The following is a 21,250-nucleotide window of genomic DNA, read 5'->3' as shown; positions in this document are numbered from 1 at the left end:
ATAGGGACACAATCTTTTAATTAAAATGATATATCATGGAATCAGAGAGCTTTTTGTGAGGGAAAGGACAGAGAGGAAAATGGAAAATATTTCATTCTAGAAATAAGTAAGTTTCTTCTAAACAAAGACAGTAGTTCCACAGCAACCAATTGTGATGTCAAAAAAAAACCCAAACCCCACGAGGATTGTACATTTTGGGTGAGAAAATAAGCAGAAGGACAGAGAAGACGAGCACTTCAAAATAAAGGTTTTGTTACATCCAGATGTAACCAAGAATGAGAGAAGAGAATAATAGGCAATAAAAATATGTCTGTCAGCAGAACTGTTTCAGTGAGGAATGCATCCCTGACAAGAGATTCAGGAAATGCAACACATACTCTACGGTTTTAAAGCTTCCATGCCAAGGCTCCAAGTTGCACTGGTTTCCTGTATAAAAGGAATTGAGAAGGAAAAAAAATGTTTGATTGACTACCCTAGTGATCTCACAAACGTCTCTTACACTTTGTGGAACACTGCCTAAAACAACAAAACTGAGTATTGTTACAAAGAACTCAGAGAGCCTAGCCAGTCACTTCCCTTCATCATACATGTTGCTGCACTAGCCTTTGATCACCAGTTCTAGCTACCAAGAGTAAAGCAAACAGAAATCTGCAGACAATGTCAGCAGTAAATCCTGCAATGAAAGGAAGGGGAGACCATAAGTGCCCCATATTCCCTCCCCTCTTCTACTAACTGCCTCCTTTTCAGCATCTGAATTATCTCCTGGTACTGGTAGCCTTCTCTGATTCATAGGCAGATTCAGAATGAATGAAAGAGCACCACTTAGCTGACTTTCTGAAGCCACACACACCTCGCCAAGCAGAAAATCTCCACATTGCTGTTCAAAAGAGAGATCCCTTTGCTGAATGTGACCAAGCCTGGCCTTAGGGTTAATTGGGATTAATTTGTTTTTCCATTCGCAACTTTGTTTTTAGCCCCCTGATCCATGAACCAGTATTTGGTATGGTTTTCTCTTATATTGTGAGCTCACCCACGCCCTGATTTTCACCTAGAGACCCAAAGACCATCTAGAATTTGTCATTAGGTCTTTATGTCTCTCTCTGCTATTATTTAGCTATGCTATCACAGTACATTCCTCAACTCCACAGATCACTTTACTGATCATTAGTATTATGGCTATGAACCTGACGCAGAAGTCACAATGTTCTTGGTAATCGTGAACTTGAATAAGTCTGCTATCTAGCAGTGGCAGCTCCTATTCCTTCGGGGCATTATGACCTGGCCCATATGGCCACAGCACCCCATGGGCCCACAGGTCTAGCACATATGCCCCTTAGTCTTCATCTAGTCGGGTGGGAGGGGAGAGACAACACATCTGAGTGGCATTGCAACCCTGTGTAAAGCCAATTAGATTTGGCCCTTCACCCTCCTATCTCCATCTACAGAGGGGCAGATGTATCAAACCTAAGTGGCACTGGGGCCATATGGATCAGGTCTCAACACCCACAGTGAAGAGCCAGGCCTAGTCCCACAGGACAGGAGTCACTACTGTGGGGTAAGCGCAGGGCAGGCTCACTCTCCAGCTCACCTGAGCAAGTCTCCCCTCTCACCAAGCTGGGCTGAGCTCACATAGCCCTCCTGATCCCTCTTCTTTGACACATCATTGTTTTCTCACATATCTGCCATGAAATGTACTACAATTTTCCATGAAAAAAAATCATAGCTTTAAATTATTGTTCATTTAGGACTGTAACTGGGCTTTAAGGTAACAGAATCTCCAGCCTGATCCTGGCCTGCATATTTATACCTGCCTCTGGAAATTTCCACTACATGCATCTGACAAAGTGGGTCTTTGCCCACGAAAGCTTATGCGCCCACACTTCAGTTAGTCTATAAGGTGCCACAGGACTCCTCGCCGTTTTTACAGAATCCCCGAGTTTCTTAAAACAGAGTTTTCAAGACTCAAAGTAAGGCACACTCACAGCCAGCAGAAAGACCACAGCCTAACATACCAGAACTGCTTGGAAAGCAGAGTGGTGAGTGGGGAGCTGGGATGGTGGTTACCTGCTCACCTACCTCACGGTAGACTAGGGATGTAAACAGGCCCAGCCAAAGAGTTTGCGGGGCCCAAGGCAACATGGCTGAGCCACACACCCATGCGGCTTCCAGTCAGGGCAGTGAGTGAGCAGCTTGGTGGGTGGAGCTGGGCAGTGGGGGGCTCTGAATGCACAGAGCCGCGGGGCCCTGAATGCAAGGGCCCAAGGCAACTGCCTCACTCGCCTTGCCCAAAGGCCAGGCCTGGATGTAAATGAGTAGTCAACTATACGATGAACTGATAAGCCTACGCTTATTGGTTAATCTTGTCAACTTCTCACATTCCCCCTGCCACCGACTTGCTGCCTCTGTAATATAGGCAGCAAAGGGGGGGGGGGGGCAGGAGCTGGGGAGAGCCTGGTTAAAAGCTGGTTCCCCCCCAGCACCAGCTCCACGGGGATGCCTGCCCCCCCCATGCTACTGCCTCTATCAGCTCTGCAGATGGAAGGCAGGCAGGGAAGCCCAGGTTCTGCAGTGAGCCTGGGCCTGCTATGGGCAGAGGCAACTTCCCAGCAGAAGCCCCTGTCCACAGGGGTCTGAGCTCCTTGCAGACAGAGGCTGCTCTACATCCCGTGGAACAGTCTGTCTGTGGGGAACTCAGACCCCTGCCCCAGACAGGGGCTGCTGCCATCCCGTGCTGCTACCTCTAAATCAGAGGCAGCAGTGTGGGGTAGCAGGCAACTGGTCTGCACAGGGAGCTGTTTTTTAAACTGGCTCCCCTCACAGACCGGCTCCCCCTGTTCAGGGCCAGCCTTAGGAAGTGCGGGGCCCAATTCGAACAATTTCAATGGGGCCCCGCAGCAATTTTGATTGAGCAAAAAAAAAAAAAAAAAAGGCACAAAATATTCCCCCACCCCATCCACATCCACACCAAAACCCTGCGCTAAACTCACACCAGGCAGCCGATGCACTCCTCCTCCGGGGCCAGCAGGGGCGGCAGATTTGTATAATCTTTGGTGGTGCCCCATTAGCCACACCACCTGACTGCTGTTAATCACACCCCGACCCCGATTAGCCACACCCCGTGAATCCCATTAACCAGGCCTCTGTAGGTAACATCCTCGGGGCAAGATGGAAGCATGACGAGAAGTAAAAGGTGTCATGTCACCCCTCTCGAAGGACTTTTCCCACCATCCTCCTACCAACAGGGATTAGTTTGGCACCCACCAAACCCTCCTCATGTAACTATCCTGCAATTGCATTAACCCAATGTGTGTGACATTAACTCGGGGGCAGAGAGAGTTGGGGAAGTGTTCCCTCTAAGGCAATGTCTACACTGGCGGCTTCTTGCGCAAATAAAAGCTGTTCTTGCACAAGAACCCACAGAGCAGCCACACTGCCAGCCTGCTCTTGTGTAAGGAAATTTAGAGCATGGCGTGGTAAGAGAGGGTGTCTTGTGCAAGAGCTATGCTCTTTTCTAACAGGTGTAAGCTCTCTTGCACAAGAGGGCAGTGTGGATGCTCGGCAGGGATTTCTTGCACAAGAAACCCCTATGGCTAAAATGCCCATTGGAGCTTTCTTGCGCAAGAGAGGGTCCACACTGCCATGGATGCTTTTGCACAAAAGCACAGCTCTCACATGGCAGTGTGGATGTGTTCTTGCGCAAGACTTCTTGTACAAGAACCCTTGCGCAAGATGTTCTTGAGCAAGAAGCCGCCAGTGTAGATATAGCGTAAGAGTTTCCTCCCATGAGCAGAATGGATTTGTGTTGTGCACCTGTACTGAGTTCATGTGGCTTGTTTGGATGTGCCACTGTGGCACCCAAATTATTAATAAATATTTTATAAACCTTTACCATTTATCTCTGCTGCCATGTTTTCCCCCTTGCTCCATCAGCTTCCTTGGTGCCCGCTGCCCCACAACTCCTCACCCTCCTCTGCTGTCCTGACTCCTGCCCTTCTCACTACCCTCAGCCCTCCTGCGACCTGCCCCCCTCCATCAGCCCTTCTCTGCCCCCTGTGCCCACTCCTCCAGTAGCCCCACTCTGATTATGTGAGCTACCCCTCCCTATCCCCTCTTCTAGCACCTTTCTCTACACACCTGCCTCTTCCCTCTAGTTTTCCCCCTCCCCTACCTTCTGCCTTCCACTTTGCAAGGCCGGAGTCTGTGCTCAGGCCCCAAGCTCCGAACCCGGAGCTAGGCCGCATGGCGTAATGTGCCGCCGAAAAATTTTAAAGTCCCGGGCCGTGACATCACGACACGCCCGGGTGTCGTCCCCACCCACCTGCAATGCCACACATGGCAGCAGCAGCCAGCGAGGGGGAGCTGCATTGAGAGCTGCACACGGCAGGGACGGGACGAGGTTGAGGGGGATCACTCTGGGGGCGGGGTGGGAGGATGCACGGGGGGGCCTGCAAGTGGGGCTGGGAGACCACTCCAGGCAGAGCCGGGGGAGAGACCCAGCTCCAAACATTGCTGGAGCAGGGCCCCTGGCTCTGAATATTAACTCACCACCCATGGCGCCCAGCACACTTCCGGGTTCAGGACGCGAGGCCCCTTTAGGCGCGGGGCCCCATTCGGGGAAATTGGGCTAATCAGCCTAAGGCCAGCCCTGCCCCTGTTACCCTGCACTTCTGTCTCTGATACAGCAGAATTCATGTGGTTAGTTGACTACTCAATTAACCAATAGCTAACATCCCTCAGTAGACTGATGTTTAATCCCTAGCCGTGACTCAGAATTTGTGTGTGACCTTGGACAAATCATTCCATTGTTCTGTACCTCAGCTGCATTTTCTTTCCACTTGAGTGTTTTGTGGATAAACGCATTAAAGGTTGTAAAGTCATATAGAGTTCCTACGGCTATGTCTAGACTTGCGGGAAACTCACCACTGCAGCATTCAATCTTCCAGCGTCCGATTTAGTAGGTCTAGTAAAGACCCGCTAATCGAATGCTGATGGTGCCCCCATTGGCACCGTTACTCCTCACTATCACGAGGAGTATGGACAGTCAACCAGAGCGTATCTCCCATTGGCTTCTCACTGTGGGAATGGCACCAAAGTTTGGCTTAAGGTACGTCAACTCCAGCTATGTAAATAACGTAGCTGGAACTGTATACCTTAAGCCAACCTTCTCCTGTAGTATAACCTGGCCTAACAGAGACTGGCCTCACAGACACAGCAGCAATATTTCAGAGTAACTGACGTTATTTTGAGACAACGAAATATGTGTCTTCACAGCAAGTCATTATTTTGAAATAATGTTGAGCTGGAGGGCTTCTTACACTAACTCCTGTAACTCTCATTTCACAAGGAGTAAGAGAAGTCAAAGGAAGAATTTTCTTTCTTCAACTTCCCGCTGTAGTCAGCACCAAAAGCAGAATTAAGCTATTTCAACTTCAGCTATGCAAATGATGAAGCTGAAGTTGTCGAATTAAGATATGCTTTTGCCTGCTGTGTTGATGTGCCCTTAAAAATCATTTTGGAGGCATGAAATAGGGAACTAAAGCTCTATTGGCACAACAGCTTTTTACTTTGCCTTCAGCTTGTATGAACACAACTGGGAAAAGTCTCGGTTTTTACTCACAAAAGCACAATTAATAATCAGTTAGAGTCAGATTCCACCATCCTTACTTATGGTGCTCTTAATGCCTTTAATAACTGGGGGATTTAGTCATGCATCATTCCGCTGTCTGCCTTGTCTGGCACATAATTCAATTCCTGTATCAGCTTAAAGCACACTGTTATGTAACAGTGCGTGCCAAACTGGTAAAGCTAGTCCGCCCTCCTCCTACAGCTCTGTATGATTCAACCAGGACCTTAAAGAATAACAGATTTATTTGGGCATAAGCTTTAGTGGGTCAAAACCACTTGGTCAGATTCAAGTGGCTTTGACCCACAAAAGCTTAGGCCCTAATAAATCTGGTATGTCTTTAAAGTGCCACAGGACTCCTCATTGTTTTTACACATAGAGACTACCACCACTACCCTTCTGAAATCTGTAAGATTCGTCATCCCATAGTGCATTTCTCACTCAAGAAGAGTGGTACTCTTTGCCTCTCATCACAGGGTATTTGTCCCCTCTGCATTAACATAAACAAGAACATTCCTGGTCACAACAGCCAGAAGACTCAGAGCAATGGAAAATGTTTGAGGCTTTCTTTTGCAGGATATACTGCTGATACAATTATTCAAAATTCTCTACTTTGTAATCTCCACAGCTACCCTACCTTCCTATGCTCCTAGGTGGAAAGGTGCTGGGGTGGAGGGCTGCTCTTATATGTACCCAAATGGACACAAAAGGATGCTCTAGTGTTTACAGGAGTAAACTGTCAGAGTTAGAGCTATTCTAGCTCAACAGCTATACAGAGCAAGTTAGACAGAGCTATTCTTTAGCTAACAGACATTGGTCCAGTAAAAGATAAAATTTCACCCATGTCCCTCTAGCTGAGCTATAATCAGGAATGGGGTATGTCAGTTGGTACCATATACCAAATACTTTAAATATTTCAGTCATATAAATAAGGTGGGAGTCTCACAGGTTTATGAGACAGAAATAGATGTGAATTTCCATTTACTATGGGGAAATCTCTTCACCCTAGTAACTGCTTAAATATTTGGTTGTTACAGTAGCAGTTGATGCCAGTTTGCAAGTTATTCATGCCAGTAACATCTTTTGTGTGGTCTTCTTACATCATCAATTCTCTAGTTTACATGTAAGAGAATAGTAGGGTTTAGTAATTTAAGACCAAAGCATCCATACCCCAGACTGTTATCCCTGCATGTCCTCAGAAAACTGGAAACTGCTGTACTTGAATAGCCATTCACAATTATCTTTCTCAATTGTCTGACATCCACAATATTTAATGTTTTACATATGAATCCCAACAGGCATGCTGAGAGGAGCTGAGATCTGGAACCATTTTTAAGGATCATTCTACTTTACTAAATTCTTGCAGGGTGGGTGGAGAGGATACTGTCTTCGGACCAGATTCAATCAAAACAGCGTGGGACTCGGGAGACAGCACACAGCTATGTTATAGTTTTTCAAGTGCATGCAAAACCTCCCAAGGGTGCTATCATTTTTAAAACAACATCTTGAGGATAATCCATCACTCTAGTGCCAGCTCAGTCCTTAAGCCTACAGGGATTACAACCACTGTGAGGTGAGTGCGCCTCATGTCCTCACTTACCAGACCAAATGCATCAGTAAGAGAAAGTTTAGTTAAAAAAATTAAAGAGGAAGGTTTTTTAACCATCAGAGGATGAAGTTCTAGAACAGCTTTCCAATAAGGTGTAATGGGGAAAGAATCCCAACAGGTTTAAAGATGGAAACTGATAAATCTATTTTAAGGACTATCTGACAGAATTGTCAAGGGACTGGAATCGACGTCCCAGGAAATCCCTTCCAGACCTTATGCTCTGACACAAGCATCACCTGGTGAAGTTCTATGGCCTGAATTATGCAGGAAATCAGACTAGATAATTATAGATTTTAAGACCAAAAGGCACCTGGTCATCTTGTCTGACCACCCACATATGGCAGCCCATAGAACCTTGCCACTCCTTTAGTACATCAATAACCTCTGAGTTTCTGATGTCCTCAAATTTTGATTTCAAGAGATCAACCAACAGAGAATCTACTGTTTACTCTTGTTTCAATCAGCAAGTCACCCACGCTGAAAGCTTCAGAAGCTTTATCCCCATTAGCTAATATTTGTGAAAGTATTTGAAAATGTCAAGGACTTTTAATTTGTATACAGATATCATTCATATAAAACATAATGGTCACCACTGAAATGTCAACACCCACCAGCAATTACCACCTCAGAGTCTAAGAGATAGACCTAGGCCATAGGTGTTTGGTTTTTGTAAATATGGGACCAAAAAATCCACAATGTGGCTGCTGTTTTAAATGCTGTTTTAAGTGTCAATCACTGGAGTTATAGACAAGTGAAACACTAGAGAGGTCCTGCAGACACGTGTGCCCTTGCAAGTCCATTGCCTTTACTAGCATTGACCAAGAGTAGAGTCAGGCTCAATTGCAGTTATTTAAAATCTCTTATTGCACTTACTCTGTAATTTGAGAGGCCTCTTGTCTTGCTGAGTATTAGATTTAATATGAAGCAAGGAAAGAAAATGAAAAATTAAACAATAAAAAGAACATTTTCTAGAAAGTAAAAACAGCTAACTTTTATATTATTATTAATTATACTTGCACTGGTGGCAACAAGAAGGGGGCATAGGGCATTCACTTCTTATTTCATTCACAGGGCAAATCTAGAAATTGTTTCAGAAGTATGACTGCTGGTCTGTAGTTTATCACAATGCACAATGTCTTCTCATCTGTGGCAATTTCTAAAAGGTTTCTGAGTTTTCACGTTGTTTTAAATAGTTCAGTTCTCATTGCTGCTCAGAAACACTTCTTTTTCTGTGGATCAGAACTGCAGCAAATAGTCAAAACCCAGACCAGCTAGCGCTCTAGGAGATGAATATGCTTTTCAAGAAGAGAACAGAAGCTAAATTTCTTTAAAGCTTCTGTCATGTCCGTATTTGTCTTAAAATGGCTCAACAAATGGTTTAACTCAAAAGGCCTCGCCCTCAGATAGTATATGGGGGGCTACTATGCATAGCCCAGAGCAGCCTGCAACCCATTCTGTAAATGTGACTTGATTTTCAGAAGAGTTGAGTATCCACAGCTCACATTGACGTGAGCAATGGGAACGGCACGTGCTCAGCACTTCTGAAAGTGAGGCCTGTAGTTCGCAAGTATGCTCTTCAGCATAGCAGTGGCCTTCTCTACAAGCTGCTCTAGGTTGCAAAGGGCTTGCTAGCCCTGACTTGAAAGGATTTATTACTCCTGATTTTCAATGCTTTAAAACTGAGACCAAACCCAGGGCCAATACTTGTATGCTGTCTATATTTACTTATCTGACATGTCTAATTAGATTTAGGGTTGCCGGATGGTTTCAACAAAAATACCAGACACACGTGATGTTACATCACAATCTACATTACATCTTATTTAGAAAATATCGGACATTTATGTTTTCTCATTTATATTTTCTCAATTTGTTTCCCGAACAGAAAGTTCAAATATTGGATTGTCTGGTTCAAAACCGGACACCTGGCAACCCTAATTAGATTGTAGAAAAGTTGTTTTTCCTCTGCATGTACAGTGCCCAGCACAATAAGCCTGATTCTGACTAGCACCTCTAGGCCCTCCTGTGCACAGATATGACTCACAATCATTTCCTCAAATGTTTGAAAGTCAAATTGGCTTTGAAACTACCCCTCTGCAGGGGAACTGGAAATGAATGTCAACGCAAACATCTGTGAAAAGCTGCAAATGCAGGTACATCCATGATTACATTTGCACTTGTTTAAAAATAATTAAGTGTATGTACAAGGCAGTGGAGTAAGGAATTCTTCCTCAAAAATGAGTTGGCCTAAGAAACAATTCAAGAGATTAGAAAACCTGTCCAAAATATATCCAAATCATACCATGCTGAAGATCAGTGAGCAAATACATTATGTCAAGACAAAAGACTTGGCACATTTCCTCAGGTAATTTGACGATTTAGGTAATTTGACAACTAAGCATTAACTCCAACCCATTCATTTCAGGCATCACACTTCTAGAAACCTTTCTGTTTGAATTGCTTTACATCCGTTTTATTTCAGTAGGAATCTTATATACAGTTGGCTGGAGACAAGGGACAGACTCTGAATGACGTCAGAGGGCTTTGGATCAAGTGCTAAATGAGTTTGTTCTGTGTCCTGGGATACAAGATGTGCTGTGAGACCTGAGGTCCCCCCTAAATAATGTTAAATTTGACTTTTGTGTGTGTAGGTGCACCTAAACCAAAATCTTAGATTCAAACACTTGAGAAGTTCAGCTCTCAGCTCAGAACTTTGTAGCCAGCCCCAACCTCTACACTGGGCCAAATCAAAAGCACAGATCAAAATATCTTTTGGACTTTAGCAGTGTACTTGAAAGTTGGTACTTGAAGTCTGTGGTTTAGAGCCACCTTTATGGAAAACCAGTATCATTTTACCTCTGTGTCTAGGTCTAGGGTTGCCAGGTGTCCGGTTTTGAACCGGACAGTCCAGTGTTTGAGCTTTCTGTTCAGGAAATAAATTGAGAAAATATAAGAGGAAAATATAAATGTCCAGTATTTTCTAAATAAGATGTAATGTAGACTGTGATGTAATGTCAAGTGTGTCTGGTATTTTTGTTGAAAACATCTGGCAACCCTATCTAGCTCTTTTATAAGGTAGTAATAAAATGTTAACCAAGCACGTAACAATGCAACAGGGTGGGACCACAGAATAACACAAGAAATTTAGCAAAGCAGAATGAAAATGATGAAGGCAGGAAAAAAGATGAAGGTATACAGCCAGAGGGAGTGAGGTTGTGTGAGAAAAATTCCTTGCATTAAGTGTCACAGTGCCTCAGAGTGGATATTGTGAGGATTAGGGATGTGACCATTGTCTTTATGCAATAAGCCACCGCGCCATTTTGTTAAATGGATGCAACTTTTTCTGAAAAACTGCCCCAATTGCAATAGCCCCCATGTAGCACTCTGCCTCGTGACATTGGTAGCAGTGCTAGTGTAGCACAGCCACTAACATTTTTACCATGATGTTGTCTAACTCTGTTAAGAGCAAGGGTACACTCAGTGATAAAAATCCCTCAGGTAAAATTCTGGCCCCATATTGTCATTGACTTCAATATAGCCAGCATTTTCCCCTTGAGCCCTGTCACATCCACAGCACTGTTTCTCCAACAATAGAAGGAGCTTTTGAGAAAAAGCGCAGCACACACACACAGCATAATGGTTCATCTACATCATAACATTGGACCATTGACAGCACTAATTCCTAATAATGGCTTGTAGACTCCCCCATTTCCTAAATTGTGATGAAAATAGCTTGTGAGTGTATCTGGAGACATATTTCAGCACTATTACAGAAAGCACACCAGAGACTTGGAAGAATGTGGGGATTTTATCCATTGGTTTTAATGGGAGTTGATTCAATGATAAAATCCACACACAATTTTGAAAATTTAGAGTTAGGGCTCCCATGAGACAGAAAGCTCTGTTGTTCTCTCATAGGAAGCTCAGATATTCTCACCCTGGAGGGATTTGCAAGAATCTTTTTCTAACCCCTTAAAAATTTGCCTCTTACCAACAGAGGTATATCCAGTGAAAGATATTAACTCACCCACTTTGTCTAACACCTCTCAGGTGTTCAAAGGAGAGATTTAACCATTAACCTTGTATTCACACACACACACACACACACACACACACACACACACACACACACACACCCCTCAGAAGTCACATTAAGCATTGATTTTTAGCAGGCAGGGGGATGGAAATTGCTGATATAATTCTAAGAAATATTCTATGCCAAAAAAAGTCTTCCATTCCTTCTGCCTTCTATCAATATTTATTATCAACCACAATCTGCCTGTTTTGTGAAGAATGCTTTAGAAGAACCACCCACTGAAATGTCATAAAAGTACATAGGCCCCAGGAGAAGATGGCCATATTTATCAGTCTCCTAGCTTCTAAAAGCAGGTGTTTTATCTTATCTATGTCTACACTACCTCGGAAAGTCGACCTAAGGTGTACAACTCCAGCTATGTAGCTGAAGTTCTGTACCTTATCTCAAGCTACCATGGGGTCTACATTGTGTGTGTATGTGGGAGGGTGACAAGAAAAACTCTCCTGTCAATTTGCCTTACTCTTTTAATTAAGGATAGAGTAGAGGGGTCAACTGCAGAGCAATCTGTGGTCCATACGGTAGGTCTTCACTAGACCTGCTAAATCAACTGCCAGTGGATCAGTCTCAGGGTATGGCTATACTACCACCCTAGTTCGAACTAGGGTGGTAGTGTAGACATACCCTCAGAGAGTGTCAATCTGGGCTGTAATGTAGATGTAGTTTTATTTGCCCATTCTTAGACCTGGCCTACATCTAAACCTTGGATTGACTTTAAAATGTCACTTCTTAGGGAGATGTAGGCTGCTGCAGTACTGTGACATGGGCAGTGTAGTCATGCTTTGTCACTGGGGAAGAGTTCTCCTGGTGATAAAAACCTCCATCCAAATGAGGGCAGTAGCTTTATCGCCAGGAGCACAGCTCCCACTGATAAGGCACTGCCTATGCTGGCACTTTTCAGTACTAAAACTTTTGTCACTGAGGGGTGCATTTTTTCTCACACCCAAATGACTAAAGTTTAAGCGCTGAAAGTAGCCCATAGTTAAACTGAACTAAATCTGAATGAAATTATCAGCCCCTCCCCTTCTGCCTGAAGCTCTGCCCTGTCTGGGAGCCTAGATCAGCCCCGATGAAGTCTGTCCTCAGCCCTGCTTATCTGAAAACCTGCTGATGCATTACTACAACTGAAATGCCATTTAGCTGGTGTAGTTTTTATTTGTATTGATCAAAAATTGACTTATGCCTCTGATAATCTAATAGAGTTAATTATCTTTCAAAAGTAATTTAGGATTTCAAAAGATCATTGCATAAAGTATTAGATATGCAACTTTCATAAAAACACTAATCAAATTAATAATCATGTGCACAATTATATTTATTTGCATTGTGATGTCACGCATAAGATCCTAGATACATTGCATTTAAGATTTCAGTTGGACTTGATGTTTTTTTTCTTTATTTCATTTTGCATCTTAAAAGCACTGTTCAGATGTACTAGCCAAAGCAAATAGGTTTGATGCTGTGCTTTAATACAATACCTACAGCACCATACAGGCATCTTTCTCTCAACTTTTCTTAACTCAAATCCTTGATACCATCAGGGCTGGATAAAGTTACCATTTACAATGGAAACTTTTCCAAAAGCCACTCGTTCCACCCTTCAACTCTGAATCAAACCACTATTGTGCCAGGAAAATCCCTGCTGAAAAACCAGCTCCGAAATTATAAAGGAGGAAAGCAGACAGATCTCTTTAGACGCTAAAAGGGGGCTATGGTTTCCTTCTAATAACAATTACTATAGCCTTTGAAATTCTATCTACTTTATTATTTCCCCCCAATTTTGTCGAATAACAGCTGTGATAATAAAATGTCAGCAGAGCCCATCTTTTACACTGCTTGTCACTGGGCTCAGTAAATCTGCAAAGACAGAGAAAACACTTGTTTGGAGCCTTCAGTTTGCTTCAGGTCTGAGGCTAAAGATGAATCATCATCTGACCCAGGAGTCAAAGGTTATCCCCTGAGGGGAGTCAGTGAGCTGTTCAGTCCATTCGTGGCTAATCCCCGATGAGTGGCTCTCGCTAAAAGATTTCTTTATTCTAATGGCTTTTTAAAAAAATAACAGAATTAACAAGCCTAGTAGAAATCCATGACTGAGGCAAATCCTTAAGGATCAAGAGGGGAGTCTAAAAAGAGGAGCGCAAACTAATCCACAAGTCCAAAGTGTCTTTTGCCAGAGATTTAAAAACAAAAAACTTCACTGGGGCCTTCTTGTTAGGAGCAATTACAGCAAAAAGTATAGGGGAAGGATTGCTTTCTTTTCCAGCTAAGCACCTCTTCTGAGCAACATAAACAAGGCCCTCCATTGAGATGGTACAGTATTCCTAATCCTTTAAACTCCTTGGTATATCGGCGTTATACTTAGTCTTCAATAATATTGCAGAAAAATGTTTTGTCTAGAAAGAGAGCACACATTTCTTTAGGCAAAATATCAATTGTGTTGCTGGATTTTCTGTAAAGCCTGAAATGTTCTTGGTTCAACTTTGCTAGCATAATAAATAGGAAAGTTGTATAAGTCCCACTTAGATTTGACCCTCAATTGCGCCAGATGCAACAGTGCTGGCAAAATAACAGGAAAGTTTATACCACTTGGTTTTGAAGATAAGTAGCTCCAGCCACTTCAAATGACTCTTTCGTGTTTTTTTAGAGAAAACAAAACCATCAATATGTTAATTCTGTCTCCATAGTTTCTTGTCTTTTCCACGGACAGAACGTTTTAAAGCTGCATGCGTTTCCTTGGGGACAGAATAGCAGCACTACAGATATTACTCTTGCATGACAAGTAAATGTGCCCCTGTAAAGATAGCATGTGGTAGCAGAAGCACAAGAGAAGGAAGCAAAAGTACAAAACAGGAACAGAGCCTCCAAGGGCATGTCTACATAGGAAACTATTTTGAAATGACTAAAATCGACTTAGCTCCCAATTTAACAAAATCAAAATGGCATGTCCCCGCTATAGGGAAGCATCAAAAATAGTTAAAATTAGTCCAAAATAGGGTGTCCACATTGAATGGAGCCTGCCTTAGACTTAGAGACCCCGGAAGCACTCTGGGGAGGGCACCAGGAGGGCGGACGCTTCCTGTGGATGCTTGGTCAGGCAAGCTGTGACGCATGCTTTCAGGGGTTCCTCTCTACGGTTGCATCTCACACACACCTCTCCTCCACTGCCTTCCCCCGCGCAGGACACAAAAGGGACCCAATGGGCACGTGCCTTCCTGTGCTCTGGTTGACCCTGTAAATGCCACAGCACTCACACTATGGAGCCAGAGCTGCTGCAAATCAGTGCTAGGCTCACAAATCAGTGCTGTGCCTCATGGTGCAGTATATCCAGACTGTCCACATATTGCTCCAGCAGGAGAAGGATGAGGACTTGCAAGTTGAACCCCAGCATAGACCGCAGGCCCTGCACACCTAGGTCCTGGTGCTCCTGCTGCTGTGCATGCTCCTCAGTCTCCTCGACACCATAGAATGCCTCTTCACGGGGTGGGAGACAAGCTCAGACTGGTGGGACCACATCATCCTGCAGCCATGGGACAACTAGCAGTGGCTACAGAACTTCTGCATGCAGAAGGTCACCTTCCTCAAGTTCTGCACAAGGCTTGTCCCTGCATGCAACCTACCCGTGCAGAAGCGTGTTGCCATCATCCTGTGGAAGCTCGCTATGCCAGACAGCTACCACTCTATCGGGAACCAGTTTAGCATGGGGAAATCCCCATTTGGGGCCATGCTCCTGCAGTTAACAAAGGTCATCAACCACATGTTGCTACGGGGAGTCATCACTCTGAGGAACATGGACACCGTTGTGGATGGCTTTGCCACCCTGGGCTTTCCCAACTGTGGAGGCAGGGGGGCATAGCAGGCATGCACACCCCCATCCTAACCCCCTGACCACCGTGCCTCAGACTTTATCAACCAGGCGTACTTCTCCATGGTGATGCAGGTCCTCATGGATCACAAAAGACACTTTACCAAAATCAACGTCAGATGGTCAGGAAAGGCACGTGATGTCCACATCTTGCTGAATGCCTGCCTGTTCTGAAAGATGCATGCCGACATGTTTTTCACTAACCACACGTTCAGATTTGGAGAGGTGGACATGCCCATTGTCATCTTGGGCGACGCAGCCTAACCCTTGCTCCCCTGGCTCATGGGGCAGCCTGCACCCCAGAAAGGAGCACTTCAATGCCAGGATGAGCAGGTGCCACATGGTTGTTGAATGCGTGTTCAGCCATTTAAAGGGGAGGTCCAGGAGTCTCCTCATCCGCCTGAACCTCGGGGAACACAACAACCCCTTCATGGTGGCAGCCTGCTATGTGCTCCACAACCTTTGTGAAAGCAGGGAGAGACTTTTCTGCCAGGATGGGGGGGAGGAGCGGGGAGGGCCAACTGAGGCTGAACATCTGGCCAGGGAATTTGAGCAGCCAGACACCAGTGCCATACAGAGAGCACATCAAGGGGATGTGCTCATCAGGGAGGCCTTGAGGGAGAGTTTCATTCAAGGCCAGTTGTGAGACTCTCCCCTGTGCCTCTCCACAAGTGGTCCCTGCAGTCCCACTGTGTGTCTTTCCTCCCCCACCCCTGCCTTCCCCTGCCCTTCCTACTAACTTTTCCCTTCCTCCACTGAAGAGCAAACAAAAAATACATCTTTGTTGAAAAAACAATACTCTTTATTGGGGGGACATAGAACAGGATAGGGACTGAGGAAAGAACCTGGAATCCCTTGCAGCCCATCGCCTACCCCATGTGTAGAAAGGGATAAGTTATAGAACTCACCTGAAGAGCCCTCCCCAGGTTTCTCCAAAGACTGCATGTTGCCCATCATCAGTTACATGTTAAGCCAAACTCATTCCTCCAAACTCATCTGAAATTCACACTAGGGATGTAATAGTGTAGTCAATTAACCGCTAAGCAAAAGCTTATCAGATAATGCTATAAACTGCACACATCCCTCTTCCACAGCTTGCCAGTACATTTTTTAGAAGGCAGACCGGCACCTCTGCTCATGCTGAGTCCAGGACCTACTCCCACTGCGTCTCTGCATTTAAAGTGTATTAGGAGTCGGGTGGGCAGGCAGCCTGGCTCAGTTCCAGCTCACACTGAGTCCAGGAGCTCAGACCCCTCCCTGGACAAGGCCTGTTACCAACCCACGCTGCTGCCTCAGTATCAGAGGCAACAGTGCAGGGTGACAGGCAGATGGTCTGCAAGGGGCGCAGCAGGTTTTTAAACTGGCTCCCTCATGCACCGGCTCCCGCCTGGCACCCCATGCTGCTGTTTTGATACAGAGGCAGCAGTGCGGAGTGGCAGGGTGCTCCTTGGGAGTGATACCAGAGCGCACTGGCTGCTGACTCCACCCGCAGGAACTATAGAATAGTCGACTAACTGATAAGAATTCGTGAGGTTAATCGACTATTCAATTAACCGATATTTAACATCCCTAATTCACACCATTATATATAATTTACATATGCTTTCAAAAGAGAAGGCTTATATACTATTCTTAAAATAAATGTTAATCCAAAAATTGTTTTCTCCAGACTGCCCAGCAAATTAATATTAAGGAATAGATGTCTATAATGTGTAAGTATCCAGGGGTGCTGTCAGCAAGGACCCCTGGCTTCTATTCTCAGCTTCACAGCCAATTAATATTGTCTTGAACAAACTACCACAGTGGTTGGAAGCTGAAACTAGACCAATGCAGACTAGAAATAAGTCAGAGTGAGCGTAATTAACATTAGAACAACTTTCCTAGGGTGTGATGAATTCAAGTTCATTGCAGTTTAAGGCACAACTAAGTGTGTGTCTGAAGGATATGCTATAGTTCATAGAAATTATAAGCTTGATGCAGAAATTACTGAGGAAGGATCTAGGACTTACAAAAGGCAGGAAATCAGACTAGAAGATCATAATGGTCTCTTCAAATCTAAGAAATATTTCAAGGATGCCTGCTCTATGACTTATGTTGCTTAGCAATAACTGGTCATGGTACGTCAAATGATACTGTTCCTGCTCCCTGGATGAGCATAACTCTTCTAGACAGATATAAATACTTGTAGAAAACAAGTTTAAAATTCCCTTTTTGCAAATATCAATTCCCATGTATACTCATACTAATAAATCTTAATCTCACAGATTTTCCAGATTGTAAACACAAAATGAACCTACCTGATGAAAATTCAGTTTAAAATATAAACAAGTATTTATGGATATATGATACTGTGAATACTGCAAAGAATCTCAAGAAGTCATTGACTCCACTCCCCTTCACGCATGGCAGGAGCAAGCACCATCCCTGACAAGTGTTTCTCTAACCTGTTCTTAAAAATTACAATTATGGAGATTCCACACCCTCCTTAGACAATATATTCTAATGCTTAATTATCCTGACAGTTGGGAAGTTTTTCCTAATGTTCAACCTAATTCTCCCTTTCTGCAATTTAAGACCATTGCTTCCTTGTCTTATCATGAGAGGTTAAGGAGAATAAATTTTCTCCATTCTCCTTGTAACAACTTTTAGACCAGGGTGGGCAAATACTGGCCCACAGGCCAGATCCAGCCTACGAGGGTTAGATCCTGGTGGGGCCCCACCACTATATTTACCTGCACGGCTGCAGCTACCAGCAATCATAGCTCCCATTGGCCACAGATCACCATTCCCAGCCAATGGAGGCTGTGGGAAGCAGTGTCCACATCTTTCCTGAAATGTGGTACCCAGAACTGGATACAGTACTCCAGTTGAGGCCTAATCAACATAGAGTGGAAGAATTACTCCGTGGGCCATGCTTACAACACTCATTAATACATCCCAAATGATGTTTGCTTTTTTGGTAACATTGGTGCATTGTTGATTCATGTAATTAGCTCGCAGTCTACTGTGACCCCTAGATCCCTTTCTACCATATGGTTTCCTAGGTAGTCATTTCCCATTTTGTATGTGTGCAATTGACTGTTCCTTCATCTAGCTCCAATTATCTGTAATGTCAAAAGAGCTTAGAGGTGTTTGTTAAGTTTTGCAGAGTCACATTAAATAGCTTGACTGTGTGCATACCTTAGACGCCTTTATATTTCAGGGTCAGATTACTTTTTGCTAATATGGAAGCTTCATTTTATTTCACATCCAGTTTTAAGAAACATTTTGAATTTTCCTTTTCTGGAGCAGAGCGTGTGCACTGTGTGTGAACCCCCAATCAAACTACAATTTGATTTGCACAGATCTGGCCATCAGGCAGCTCACAGCTCCACAGAAGTCAGTAAGGCTCCATAATGGAGCCAGGTTCTTCCAAGACAGAACTGACTAGAAGATCTGATAATCTTCTAGACCAGATCTTCAGTGATGCTCAGATACCTGATTCCCACTGACTTCTTTGGGACTACCTTTGAGGATTTGGCCCAAGTTAACAGTTCAAGGGGTCTTCATAATCCTGCAACATTTTTTTGGCTCTGTGATAATCAGCTTCCATGGCTTCACTCAGATTTTCCACTATTGTGGGAGTTATTTTCAGGTGCTGGGTCCACTGGGCCAACAACAGAACCCCAAAGAGGACAAATGCCTTAGCCCTGACACATATATCATTCTAACACAAACACTGAGTTGGAGATCTCCCAGTCAGAGCTAGCCTCTTTATGTGAGTCCCTTCCTTAACTTCATGGACTTTCTCCCCCTTGAGATCGGAACTGTTTCCATCAGTCTTTTGTTCAAGATTTCTTCTCATGAGTGTTGGGATTAAATATTTAAGGTGTCCTAATATGAAAACAATGGGAAGATTGACTCAAATGATGTCCACAGAAGAAAATTGTTATTACATATACAATAAAAAATTGATATAATTATTGCTCCATGTTTTCCTTTTAAAATGACATAGTACTACATTAAAATAAATGTTTGAAATTATATCTGTGAGGAAAAAAGGGATAACCAACCAGCAGTATTTAACCTTAGAATATCTGGAGAACAATCCAGTCATCATTCTGAGAATTCCCTTTTTAGAGGGTTGACAGCGCCAAGGTTAAACTCATTTAGCCTTGAGGAATACTAGAATGAACCAACTGAGGGGAAGCACTGCACAAGATGGAGTGGACTAAAATATGCATCAACCAGCAGCAGTGAATATATTCTTTTTCTCTATTCATTTTCCCTTCAAAGCTCCAAATAAAGGAAACAAAAGGCTGGATACATAATACTTTTTAAACATTGCTGGGCAGCTTCATTTTTTCACATCTTTTATTTGCTGTTGCTTTGCAACTTACTTCTAGATGTCCCATTGCAAAGTCCTCAGTCAAGTTAAACCTGTTTGCCGTTTATGTCTGTAAATGTCTTCAGAACCAACCCCAAGCCAATCATTTTGAGTAAGCCGACCAGCCCAGGGAGGAGCTAGCATTTGAGCTGCAAATCCCAAACAGTTGCTCGCTACCTCTCCAGATAAAGGAAAGCTACAGCATTTCCAGAGTCTAATCAAGTTTCTCTGAAGCAATGTGAACCAATGCTCCTTTCATGGAAAATGAGTGCTTATTTCACCTGGGTGGGGCAGTACCTTGGAAAGATGCTGCAATAAGAGCTTCTTGGCTGCTGCTGTTGCCTACTTACTACTGACTTATTTGTTGAGCTCATGTTCTGAGAACAATTAATTCCTAATACCACCCTTTTACCTCCATTAATAGGTCTAAATTGTGCTGAACGTCTTATGTAAGGCTCACATTACTCATAGTAAACAACACCCAGACAATGAAGAGAGAGGCCTCAGACTACAGAGCTGTGGTGATACAAAAAAAAAAAAAAAGGTACCTCCTGAAAAAAGACACATCCTTCTTTAGCACTAGGCAATTGACCTTTTAGAAGAGATAAAACCTAGACGAGCAATTCATAAGCCCCACCAAGCTGAGACCTGGCAACAAAGGAGAACTTGCATAAAGGAATCATAAGTGGGGGAGGAGGGCGGGATTGGTTAAGAATAAACAGGTTGAACTGGAAAGCATTCTGACTGTGTAGACAGGCACCAGAGGACACTCCAGCAACCATTAGGAATCTGGGTGTGGACACAGGCTTCAAATCCCTGCCCTCTCCCCATTCCCCCCCAAAAAAGTTAAAGATTTTGATCTTACCCATTATAGACACCAGTTATATAATATGGAGATATACTATCTTATAGAACTGGAAGGGACCTTGAGAAGTCATCAAATCCAGTCCCCTGCCCTCAGAGCAGGACCAAGTACCATCCCTGATGGATTTGTCCCAGATCCCTAAATAGCCTCCTCAAGGATTGAACTTATAACTGTGGGTTTAGCAGGCCAGTGCTCAAACCACTGAGCTCTCCCTCCTCCATAGTTTTAAACAATTGTACTCTGGATCTTCTAGTTCACTCCCAGGCTAACTATACCCACCTCTGGTGAACTGTGGATAAAATTAAAGGTTGTTTGAGGATGGGGAGGGATTCACCATCTGGGGCCTGTTCCCATCCTGCCCACCACAAAAAATAGTTTCCAAAGCAGGTAGGCCCATAAGCTCATGTGGGAAGCTAATTTGGTGAGGTGAGCGCTCTAAAGGTATGACAATAAAGGCCGCAAAAGCTGTGTGCTCCATCAGCATTGTCAAGGTGGAGGGGCTGTGTCATATATTCCAGACTATAGACTGGAGTAGTGCTCTACCTAGGGCTCCAGGGGGAACCTGGCAACATCCAATCAGCACAGCTCACTGGACACTCATGAGGGCATGTCTACACTACGATATTATTTTGTAATAACTAAATCTGAAATAACTCCAGAAACAATTACTTTGAAATAAACTTATTCCCCGAGGAAAGCAGAAGTTATTATTTTATATACAATCCCAAACTCTTTCAGATATGATCTTTATATCACATTATCACATATTTATATAGACACAGTGGCAGTACCTACAATGAGAAACAAGCCCATCTTACAAGAAAGTCATTAA

General features: G+C 43.9%; 1 long non-coding RNA gene across 2 annotated transcripts in view; it reads right to left on the bottom strand.

Moving 5' to 3' along the window:
- LOC112547565 (uncharacterized) overlaps window positions 1-21,250 on the bottom strand; it is a 231,552-nt gene that overhangs the window by 189,983 nt on the left and 20,319 nt on the right. The window lies entirely within an intron of this gene.

This window comes from Pelodiscus sinensis, chromosome 3, assembly GCF_049634645.1.
Source record: "Pelodiscus sinensis isolate JC-2024 chromosome 3, ASM4963464v1, whole genome shotgun sequence".
NCBI lineage: Eukaryota > Metazoa > Chordata > Testudines > Trionychidae > Pelodiscus > Pelodiscus sinensis.
The sequence above is the reverse complement of the archived record's forward strand: the minus strand, read 5'-3'. Positions and strand labels throughout refer to the sequence as shown.